Source organism: Vicia villosa, unplaced genomic scaffold, assembly GCF_029867415.1.
Source record: "Vicia villosa cultivar HV-30 ecotype Madison, WI unplaced genomic scaffold, Vvil1.0 ctg.000564F_1_1, whole genome shotgun sequence".
NCBI classification, from domain to species: domain Eukaryota; kingdom Viridiplantae; phylum Streptophyta; class Magnoliopsida; order Fabales; family Fabaceae; genus Vicia; species Vicia villosa.
This window is the reverse complement of record NW_026705257.1, coordinates 562,988-575,120: the sequence shown is the minus strand read 5'-3', so window position 1 is coordinate 575,120 and position 12,133 is coordinate 562,988. Positions and strand designations below refer to the sequence as shown.

General features: G+C 39.7%; 1 non-coding gene across 1 annotated transcript; it reads right to left on the bottom strand.

Moving 5' to 3' along the window:
- Positions 1–1,952: 1,952 nt before the first annotated feature.
- Positions 1,953–2,059, bottom strand: LOC131629412 (small nucleolar RNA R71). The gene has a single exon (XR_009292043.1). It is a non-coding gene; the product is annotated as a small nucleolar RNA R71 (small nucleolar RNA).
- Positions 2,060–12,133: the final 10,074 nt, after the last annotated feature.

Here is a 12,133-nt window from a genome sequence, read left to right as displayed (position 1 = left end):
CACGTCTCCAAGCCAGTCTGCAGAATCTCCTCTTTTCACGCAAAGCAACTGCAAAGCATCCCCTATAAATAGAAGCAGTCACTTCAGTCCAAAGTGTCCGATTTCCTGCTAACGAAGTGCTGCCGAAATTGTACCGCGAATCATAACTTTCATTCTGCTTTCATTCAAACACTTATTTTCTCACAACGATTTCTACACCGGAAATTGTTGTGAACTTTTTATAAGTCTAGCCTTACGTTAGATTTATCGTTTTTATTTCCTTGTTTTATTTTCTGCCCGTTTAACTTCCGAAGAACGATCCAGCCAACTTGTGGTGGAGGTTCGATACTTGAAGATTTACTTGCCATTTATTTAATTCAGGTTTAATATTTACCGCCTTATTTATATTTTATTTGCATGATATATTGTATGCCTATTAACATGCCTATTATTATAAACCGAATCTATTTATGCATGCTTAACCATATTAATATGTCTGGCTAAATTACTAAGGTGTCGGTATGTAGAGTAAGTTAACCGAGGGATCCGAAATAAATTGGCTTAATTATATTTTATTAAATATCACTTATTTTTGGTTTATATGTCTAATTTAATTAGTAAGTCTTAAAACCAACAGAGCGAAAGTTTGAGGGGTTAAGACGGTCAAAGGTTAAAATCAATAGAGCGAAAGTTTGAGATCTTTAACCAGATAGTAGACATAGGACATTAGTTTTAAGGACGGCGAAAGCGTATTAAAACTAATTGGGACTTATTTATTTTCAAAAATTGTTTTTACATCCGAGCGGGATGGCGAAAGCGTACGTTAGGGATATTAGCTTGTTCCGAGTCAATAGAGCGAAAGTTTGAGATTAGGAGATTTAAATAGATAACAACTTCATAAAATAGGCATTTTATTAATTACGTTGTTTCCAAAAAGCTCTTCTAAAATCTAATGGGATGGCGAAAGCGTACATTAGGATTAGGATAGTAATCTGAATCAACAGAGCGAAAGTTTGAGACGAGGATTTTTAATCAATTGAATTAGTAAAGATTTTTAATTAAATTATGCAAAAGCCAATGGATCTTCGGATTCCCTTAAGTTAAACGAAATACATACTGATACCTGTCTTTTATTATATTCTTTATTTCTCACTATCACTATCCCTTAGGAACAATCAAAATTTCAGTAGCCCTAGCTTTACATAGTAACCTTAGATAACGGTAGATCGATTCATAGTCCCTGTGGATTCGATATCTTTTAAAACTACACGACACGACTGTGCACTTGCAGTCATCAGATTAATAGACACGTAAAGTCGCGATCAAGTTTTTGGCGCCGTTGCCGGGGACTATTTAAGTCGATATCGTAACTCACTGTTACACCGTAGAGACTAGGACAATTCTTCCTTTTCTTTCTGAACGATTGTATGCCAAATACTCGTTCACAAGGAGGAGATTTAATACAACGAATTAACAAGATCGAACGTTTCATTAACGTCAAACGTCGAGCTCGCAATCTTCCCGAAGTAGCACCAATTCCTATTAATCAGGAATTGACTTTTACTGATCAAATTAATCAAATTATCCCGAAGTTAGAGATGGCTGCTATTCGTCCTCTTAGAGACTATGCCGCTCCTTCGCGCGCTGAACCGCACTCAAGTATCGCACCACCTGCGATTGAGGCGAACAATTTCGAACTGAAACCTTCGTTGGTCCAAGCTGTTCAACAGAACCAATTCTCTGGAAGCCTTGTAGACGACCCTAACCTTCATTTATCTGTGTTCGTGCAATACGCCGACACTGTCAAAGCTAACAACGTTAGTCCCGAAGCTATTCGATTACGTCTCTTTCCTTTCTCCTTGAGAGATAGAGCTAGAGCGTGGCTTCAATCCCTGCCTTCTAATTCCATAACTACATGGGACGAATTGAAGAGAGTATTCTTAGCGAGATACTTTCCGCCTAGCAAAACTGCTATGCTTAGAGGTCAAATCAACGGATTTACCCAGAAAGATAACGAATCACTCTTCGAAGCTTGGGAACGTTACAAGGACATGCTTAGAATATGCCCTCATCATGGACTCGAACCATGGCTGATCATCCATACTTTCTATGGTGGTCTCTTATATAACACCAAAATGACTATAGATGCCGCTGCTGGCGGAGCATTAATGGACAAACCCCATGATGAAGCATACAAACTCATAGAGAACATGGCACAAAACCATTACCAATGGGGTGGAGAACGAGCCGCTCTAGAGAAAACCCAAACCAAAGGAGGAATGTACGAAGTAAGTGGTATAGACCGCATTAACGCTAAAGTAGACGCTTTAACTCAAAAGATCGAGAACTTAACCATCACTCCTTCAGCCACCGCTGCTGCTGTAACACCTAACTACGAGATTTGTGGATTAACTGGACATGTAGTTGCCGAATGTCAACTCTTGACTGGAGTCCCATCTGATCAAGTAAACTATGCTCAAGGAAACCCTTATTCTAACACGTACAACCCTGGATGGAAAAACCACCCGAACTTTTCTTATAAGAACAACAATGCGTTGTACGCACCTGGACAAGCACCTGCTGTACCACCTGGCTACCAAAAAGCGCCTGTAGCTGCTCAAAATACCCCTAGGAAGTCGAATCTAGAAATCATGATGGAAAACATTATAGCTTCCCAACAACAAACCAATAAAGACTTCCTGAACCAAAACATCCACAACAGCGAGCAACTAAAACAACTATCGAACAAAGTAGATGCCTTAGCTACTCATAACAAAATGCTAGAAACTTAAATCTCACAAGTAGCCCAACAACAAGCACCTACTGCTGCCCCTGCTGGCACGTTTCCTGCTCAACCACAACCTAATCCTAAAGGACATCCGAACGCAATAACACTGCGAAGTGGAACGAATTACGATGGACCCATTGATCCTAGAACTCAAAACGTACCCATGTCACAACAAGAGCCAAAGGAAACCCAAAAGACATCAACCGATGACCAAACTGCTAAGACTAAAGAGAACAATAACGAAGTGGAACGTGAAAAAGAGAAACCTTATGTTCCACCACCACCTTATAAGCCACCAATTCCTTATCCTCAGAGATTAGCTAAATCAAAAACCGAAGCGCAATTTAAAAGATTTGTAGAACTTCTGAAACAATTAAACATAACCATACCATTCACAGAAGCCATAACTGAAATGCCTTCGTACGCTAAATTCCTAAAAGAAATCTTATCAAACAAAAAGAAACTCGAGGATAACGAAACCGTAACACTTACCGCTGAATGTAGCGCTATCATCCAAAATAACATGCCTCCAAAACTGAAAGACCCTGGTAGTTTCTCTATACCCTGCGTAATATGTAAAACCATTATAGAGAAGGCCTTGTGCGATTTAGGAGCTAGTGTTAGTTTGATGCCTCTTTCAACCTGTAAGAAACTAAATCTAGGTGAGCTTAAAGCAACAAGAATGTCTCTTCAACTAGCTGACCGTTCAGTTAAATACCCTGTAGGAATGTTAGAAAATATCCCTGTTCGTGTAGGTCAATTCTACATCCCAACTGACTTCATCATAATGGATATCCAAGAAGATTCTAACATCTTGATCATATTAGGAAGACCATTCTTAGCAACCGCTGGTGCAATTATAGACGTAAAGCGAGGAAAACTTACTTTCGAAGTAGGAGAAGAGAAAATAGAGTTTATCCTTTCCCAATTCCTAAAAGCACCTTCTATAATTGACACATGCTGTTCTGCTGACATAATCGACGAGTGTGTCAAAGAAATAAAATCCGAACCAAATAAGGAAACTGAGATCCTAAGAATTCCTATGCCGCCAATTCTTGATGATGACAACTGGCGTAAGGAATATCAAGATGACCACCTGAGTGAATGCTTAGCTTTAACTCCCGATCCTATACCTGGACCTAAGAAACCTGCTATAGAGCTGAAAACACTTCCTACCGATCTTAGATACGAATTTCTAGACGAAGAACTAAACCGACCAGTTATAGTGAACGCCAACTTAGGACGAACCGAGACTGAAAAATTACTTAATGTCCTAAGAAAATACCCGACCGCTTTAGGATATAACATATCAGATCTGAAAGGTATAAGCCCTTCTCTGTGTATGCACCGCATTATGCTCGAAGACGATAGTAAAACCTCTAGGGAACATCAAAGACGGATAAATCCTATTATGAGCGATGTGGTTAAAAAGGAAATCCAAAAACTGCTAGAAGCCGGAATAATATATCCTATATCCGATAGTAAATGGGTTAGCCCTGTTCATGTCGTACCAAAGAAAGGAGGAGTTACTGTAATCACCAACGCTAAAGGCGAATTTGTAGCACAACGTACCCAAACTGGATGGAGAATGTGCATTGACTATAGGAAGCTAAACAAAGCCACCCGAAAAGACCATTTCCCTTTACCTTTCATAGATCAAATGCTCGAACGCCTAGCTAAACACTCGCATTTCTGTTATCTGGATGGATACTCCGGATTTTCCAAATTCCTATCCACCCTGACGACCAAGAGAAGACCACGTTTACCTGTCCTTATGGTACATTCGCTTATAGACGAATGCCTTTTGGACTATGCAATGCACCCGCGACCTTCCAAAGATGCATGATGGCAATATTTGCCGACTTCCTAGATGGAATAATGGAGGTCTTTATGGACGACTTCTCTGTCTGTGGAGGAAGTTTCGAAACATGTTTAGAGAACCTTGAACTGGTACTTAAACGATGCGTAAGCGTTAACCTAGTCCTTAATTGGGAAAAATGCCATTTCATGGTTCGACAAGGAATTGTGCTTGGACACATCGTATCCGATAGAGGGATCGAAGTAGATAAAGCCAAAATTGAAATAATTGAAAACCTTCAACCTCCCAAAACCGTTAGAGAAATAAGAAGTTTTCTGGGACACGCTGGTTTTTACCGACGTTTCATTAAGGATTTCTCTAAAATCACAAAACCCTTAACTGAACTACTAATGAAAGACGCCGAATTCATTTTTACCGATAAATGCACTGAAGCATTTCATACGCTTAAACGAGCATTAATCTCTGCGCCAATTATGCAACCTCCCGACTGGAATGAGCCTTTCGAAATAATGTGTGACGCGAGTGATTATGCTGTAGGAGCCGTTCTAGGGCAAAGAAAAGATAAGAAACTACATGTCATATACTATGCGAGTAGAACCCTAGACGAAGCTCAAATGAATTATGCCACGACAGAAAAAGAATTATTAGCCGTGGTATTTGCATTAGATAAGTTCCGTTCTTACCTGGTAGGAGCCAAAATAATCATATACACTGACCATGCTGCCATTAGGTACCTCCTAACCAAAAAGGACGCCAAACCAAGACTTTTGAGATGGATCTTGTTACTACAAGAGTTCGACCTGGAAATTAAAGATAAAAAAGTACTGAAAATGTCGTAGCAGATCACCTCTCTCGATTGGAAAATCTAAAACCCGAACAAGTACCAATTGACGATGATTTCCCTTATGAAAGACTCATCGCCCAATTAGAAGCAAATGAATTTGAACCATACCATCCAAACGCTGAAACCAACAACTTAGCTGAAATAGTTTTAGCCCGCTCTGCCACACCTTGGTATGCAGATTTCGTAAACTACCTAGCTGCTGGTGTGCTTCCTCCTGATCTAAGTTACCAACAGAAGAAGAAATTCTTCCATGACCTAAAACATTACTATTGGGACGACCCACTCCTGTTCAAAAGAGGCCCCGATGGAATCTTTAGACGTTGTGTACCCGAGGAAGAAATAAGAAGCATAATAACACACTGCCATTCTGCACCGTGTGGAGGACACCATAGCACATCTAGAACCTGCGCCAAAATCCTTCAATCTGGACTTTTCTGGCCCAACCTGTGGAAAGACGTTTATTTTGCTGTACTAAACTGTGATAGATGCCAACGAACCGGAAACATTTCGAGACGTGATGAAATGCCTCAAAAAGGCATTCTTGAAGTAGAAATATTTGACGTCTGGGGAATAGACTTTATGGGTCCGTTTCCGTCATCGTTTGGAAATCAATATATACTCGTAGCTGTCGATTACGTTTCAAAATGGATAGAGGCTATCGCTTCTCCTACAAACGATACACGAGTAGTTATCAAACTCTTCAAAAACGTCATCTTCCCTAGGTTCGGTGTGCCAAGATTGGTAATTAGCGATGGTGGTTCCCATTTCATTTCAAGAATACTTGAGAAACTCCTTCGAAAATATGGAGTAAATCATCGAATAGCTACACCATACCATCCACAAACAAGCGGACAAGTAGAAGTATCTAACCGCGAAATAAAACAAATATTGGAGAAAACTGTTGCTATATCTAGGAAAGATTGGTCAACCAAGCTAAATGAAGCTTTATGGGCTTATAGAACAGCTTTCAAAACTCCAATAGGAACTACCCCATTCAAACTAGTTTATGGAAAATCATGCCACCTACCGGTAGAGTTGGAACATAAAGCCTATTGGGCCATTAAGAACTTAAACCTAAACTACACTGCCGCTGGTGAGAGACGACTTCTAGACATAAACGAATTGGAAGAACTTAGACAAGACGCTTACGAAAACGCCAAAATCTATAAAGAGAGAACGAAAAAATGGCACGACAAGCGTATATCTAGGAAAATTTTTAGCATAGGCGATAAAGTACTTTTATTTAATTCTAGACTAAAATTATTTCCTGGTAAGTTACGATCTAGATGGTCCGGTCCTTTCGAAATAACTAACATATTTCCGAGTGGAGCGATAGAAATCAAAGGAGAAACCGTCAAACCTTTTGTCGTAAATGGGCAACGTCTAAAGTATTACCATCATCTCGAACACGATGAAAACATCGAAGTTTTTAAACTTGACGAGCTGCCCGCTCTTTCGAAAAAATAGTTTTCTATTTTTAAAATCGTCGAGCTTACGACATAAAACAAAGCGCTTGGTGGGAGACAACCCACATTTATTTATTCTTTTATTTTACTTTATTTCTATTTTTAACCTTTTATATTTCATTTAAATAATCTATTCTATTTTTAATTATTTTAATTTTAATCATTTTTACTTTTTTTTCCTACATCTTATAATAGTTATTATAATTATAACTGCTATCTTAATTCGAGAAAATATTTCCTTTTTATAATTATATTTATTATTATAACTTGTTATTTTATTTTATTTTTATTTTTAAAATCGACACTAGCCTAGTTCTAACTTAATCTTAATATTTTCAACTTCTAGGTTTTTCTTAACTACTAACTAAGATGCAAGAAGTCGATAATATGGAAGTTGTGTTCCGTGGTAGAGGACAAGAAGCAAGATTTGATAAGCTGGCTGAAAGACAAATGGAATTGACTTGCTACCCTCACCAACCGACTATGGTACGACTTGGTATCGAAGAAAGCGTTTTGCACCTGCTAAACCAAATTGGTTGGACCGGTTCTCACCTGTTCCGCAAGTTTAGTACCTATCGGAAGCTCACTCTGGAATTCTTGAGCTCCCTGACCTATCTTCCTAACTGTGGACAAGGACTGAGAAAAGGAGTCATTCTCTTTAGACTCTTTGGTATGGAATTTAATTTTTGCATCCGAGATTTTGCTGAAATGCTAGAGCTACCTCATGGACCAGATGCATACACCAAAGTAGCTGAAGACAGTCTTGCTCACTGGGAGTTGGAAAGATACTGGGGCAAAATCACTGGAAACGACAACCCTGAAGAGAACGAATTCCAGTCTGAGAACATCCATAACCCCGCTTTCAGATACTTCCATAAGATCATTGCTCACTACATCTTTGGAAAACCTGATAATATTACTGAAGTTTCTAGAGAAGAGTTATTCATCATGTTCTGCTCCTCTCAGAATCGCCTGGTCAACGCCATCGCATTTATGCTAACAAACTTCGAGCGCATCACGCAAGACGAAGTTTCACCTATTAGGATCGGCGGATTTGTCACTATGATTGCTAATGCTATAGGAATGAGAGTACCTTTGCTTAGATTGACACCTCTTGGTTCCCACAACTCTATGGACATTCAATTCTGCTTTAACCGAGGTATCATCGGTAACCTTGGACCTGATCAGTTTGATTTGCTCATTGATAACAAAGTATTGGATCAGTTCACTTTACCGAGTCCAAGGACGAGTGTGCACAACCCTGCTAACTGGCTTTACTATGGTCAGATTCCTGAGAGAGAACCCTCACCTGAAACCCCTCAAGCTTATGAACATTTTGATGAGGAAATGCACGTATCAGAATCTGAGCCTGACACTCCTCCTGGATACTATGACCCTAATCCTGAAGATGAACCCATTCCTGATTATGAACCTCTTTCTGAAGATTCTGCTGATGATTACACTGTTGATATGACTGATGTCGTGCTCTAGCAACAACAACCCGCTACATCCATCGCATCGGTAAATCAAAGAATGCCTAATCTGAACACGCACGAGCAAGCCATCACTGCACTGCAACAAGATGTACAACATGTGCGCAACGAGCTTCACACTTTGCAAATGCATTTCTTCGATTTCATCGACACCGTCAATGCTCAGTTCGACGAAGTTTTCAAACATATTTATTCCAATAGACGTGGCTAGATGTTACCGTTTAGATTATTAGATTTTATTTCCAGTTTTAGTAATTTCATATTCCTAGTTTAGAATTTAATTTTCTGCACTTTTACATTCTGCTCCTGTTAACACTCAGTACCGGTTTAATTTTAAATGCAATATTCTATTTATTACTGCTACTGTGTTATACTGCATAACTATTAACTGCCATATATTCCTGGTTATCACTATTTTTTGCTGTTTATAGTATGAAACAATGACACTGTTCTGAACTATTATTCCATACTTATTGTTATCTGTCAGAACCTGTCTTGACCATTGCATGCGTGGAGATCACCTCCCTAAGCTAGGAGACGCACGTCTCCACCTCTGTGGGACCAGACCTCAGCATGCAAAGGACAGGAGACGCACGTCTCCATGCCCTGTCCCCCAGCAGACTGACTGCCTGAGACGCGCGTCTCCCAAGGCCAGCAGTCTGCACCATTTGACCACGCATAAAGACCATCTTTATTCCCTCTTGAATTTTGAATTTGAATTTCAAAATTCATTCTTCCTCATTCTTCCCCTATTTATTCCATTTAAACACCATAAACATCATTCATCCTCCATCATTCACCTCTTAATTCTTCATCATTTCCTAACCTTCTATTCCATTCAAACTTCAAACACCACCATTAATCCATTTTAATTCTACATTAACCACACCATTCTCAAACCTCACTATAAAACCACACCACCACCACCCTTACTTTTCACAACCTTCATACCATTTTCTACCATTCTACTCTCATTTCTATTTTCCATTTTCAAGCTCACTGATCGGTCACCATTTCTAGTAAGTTTCCGCATCTTTTTCCGACCGAAATTCGCAATCTTGGTAATACTAAGTGGCATTGTCATATGTTTTTCAAGTAAGTTTCTTGTTTTTCGATTGTGTGATGATTGTTGCATGTTACTGTGTTTTGAATATTATTCAAGTGCCGTTTTATGCGTTGGTTGTTAGTTTGTGTGTGGCCAGGTTGATGCACGGGAGAGGTAGAAACTTATGGCGAGCACGAGCGGAGAAAGAAGCCAAAAGAGCCAAAGTTGAGGTCAACACGGGCACCCGTGTGCATGCACATGGCCCGTGTCAAAAAGTGGATGGAAAAGCCATCTTGAAGGCTAGGCAGAGGTTTCACACGGGCACCCGTGTTCCTGCACACGGTCCGTGTGAAAAGATGAGCAGAAAGTGAATTTTTGACAAAGGAGCAGTTGACCAACACGGGCACCCGTGTTCCTGCACACGGTCCGTGTTGGCAGGCGCGGGCAGATCTCCAAATTTTGATATTTTGAAAGCCTTGAACTCATTAAGGGTATTTTGGACCTTTTGGATACGGGGGATGAGAGCCAACACTACTAAAACCTAACAGGAAGAAGGAAGGGGGCATTTTGGATCATTGAGGATAGAGAATTACAGAGAAAGAGCAATCAAGGGATTTGGAAGAGATATTCAAGAGCACTCGCGATTGGAGATCATATCGACCGATAATTTCTTGTAATGACTACACTTACTCTTGTTATTTTCTTAAACACTATGAGTAGCTAAATTATACTATGCTAGGGTGATGTCCCTAAATCTTTTCATGTAATGACTTGTTAAAACCGTTGTGATGAATTTGATGTTTTTATAAATTGAGTTTATGATTCAAAGTTTTTCATGCTTCATAATATTGGAAAATATTTTGTTGATCTATGATTAGGGTTAGGCGTGACACACCACCCTAATGCATTTTGAATCAAAACATTACTGGTATATCGCTTAGGAATAAGGATTTCTCTATAGTGATCATTCATTCTAGATTACGGTGCATAATGTCTTGATACTAAATTCAATTATTGAGGAATTAAAATTGACTTTTAAGTATTAAGAAGTTCTCCACTAAGGAATTAGGGAAAACCATTTTATAGAATTGATACTCAATTGTAGTCACATTTTTTCGTGAACAACGGTGTTCTCAAGGGGTTACGTAAGATTTATACATCAACCTAGCATGTCTTCTCATTTGTGTACCAAATCATCATTTACTTATCGTTTTTAATTATAAACAGTTATTCAGTTTTTCTCAAACCAATTAAAACAACCAACCATAGCTTTTTGTTCAATTGAAATTTAGTCCTGGCTTATATTTTATCCGCAGTCCTTGTGATCGATACTTGGATAAACATCCACTTTAATAACTACATCGGTAAGAAGTAGTACACTTGCTATTTTCCGATCAAGTTTTTGGCGCCGTTGCCGGGGACTGCCAAACTATAAGCCGAACTTTAAGTCAATTGAAATTTTGTTGCTCTGCGACCAAAATTTTATTTTTATCTGTTATTTTAATTTCATTGCAGTTTTGTATCTGTTCTAACTGTTGTCTAACTGTTTATGCGAGGTCAGACCTCAGCTAAAATTTCCTTTGACACAGAACCAGAAAGAGCTCTGCACGAGAGACGCCGCAAGGCGAGAATTGAAAGACTGGCAGTACCAAGTGCAAGTCTTAGTGTTCCACATCAGGAAAGCAACGACAAAGTGTCTGTGCATTCGGAGCACAGCGACTCTGACTTTGACAGGGAGGTAGATCAGGAACCAGTTAACATGGCTGGAAATCAACCTCCTGCGGAGAGATTGTTAGGGGACTATGGAGGGGCAAATGCTCATCCCAACCGGATGACTATTGTTAATCAACCCCTGAATGTGGCACATTTTCAATTGCATCCATCCACCATTCGCCAGTTAGAGAGCAAGCCGTTCTCCGGAAGAATAAACGAGGATGCAAATAAGCATCTTCAGAGATTTCTCACTACGACAACTTCGTTGAAGATCGAAGGTCATTCAGAGGAGACCAAGAGACTTGTTATGTTCCCGTTTACACTTACTGATGACGCAGAAGAGTGGTTTTACTCACTTCCGGCTGCAAGTATCACGACATGGCAAGAGATGGAAACAGCATTCCTCAATGAATATTTTCCTACTTCGGTGTTCATCCGAAAAAGATATGATATCGTAAATTTCAAACAAAAAGAGGGGGAATCATTGGGGGATGCATACAAGAGGTTCAAAAGGTGTTTGACTGCATGTCCTACTCATAACATGGACGCTACCGAGCAGATGCAGAATTTCGTGAATGGTTTGCGACTTAAGACAAAGCAGCTTATTGATACCGCTGCTGGTGGTTCAACCAATTTTGCTACAGCCACTGTTATGAAAAGGATCATAGAGGCAATTGCTGCTAATGAGCATCTTGAGTTGTATGATCGAACCATGAGCCAACCGGAGGGAAAAATTGATTTGAAGTTGCCAGAGCAGGTTGTTAAGATGGAGGATCAGATTGCTGCAGAGGTAGAGAGAAGGTTAAAAAAGATGAATATTGGAACTCAGACAGTGGCACAGGTGGAACCAGTTAAAGCGGTTCTTTGTGAAATATGTGGTGGACCGCACTTTGCTATGCATTGTGTGGCAACTCAAGAACAGGTTGAGCAGATTCATATGTTGAGGCAGAATAATCCTTACGCCAACACATATAATCCGGGGTGGA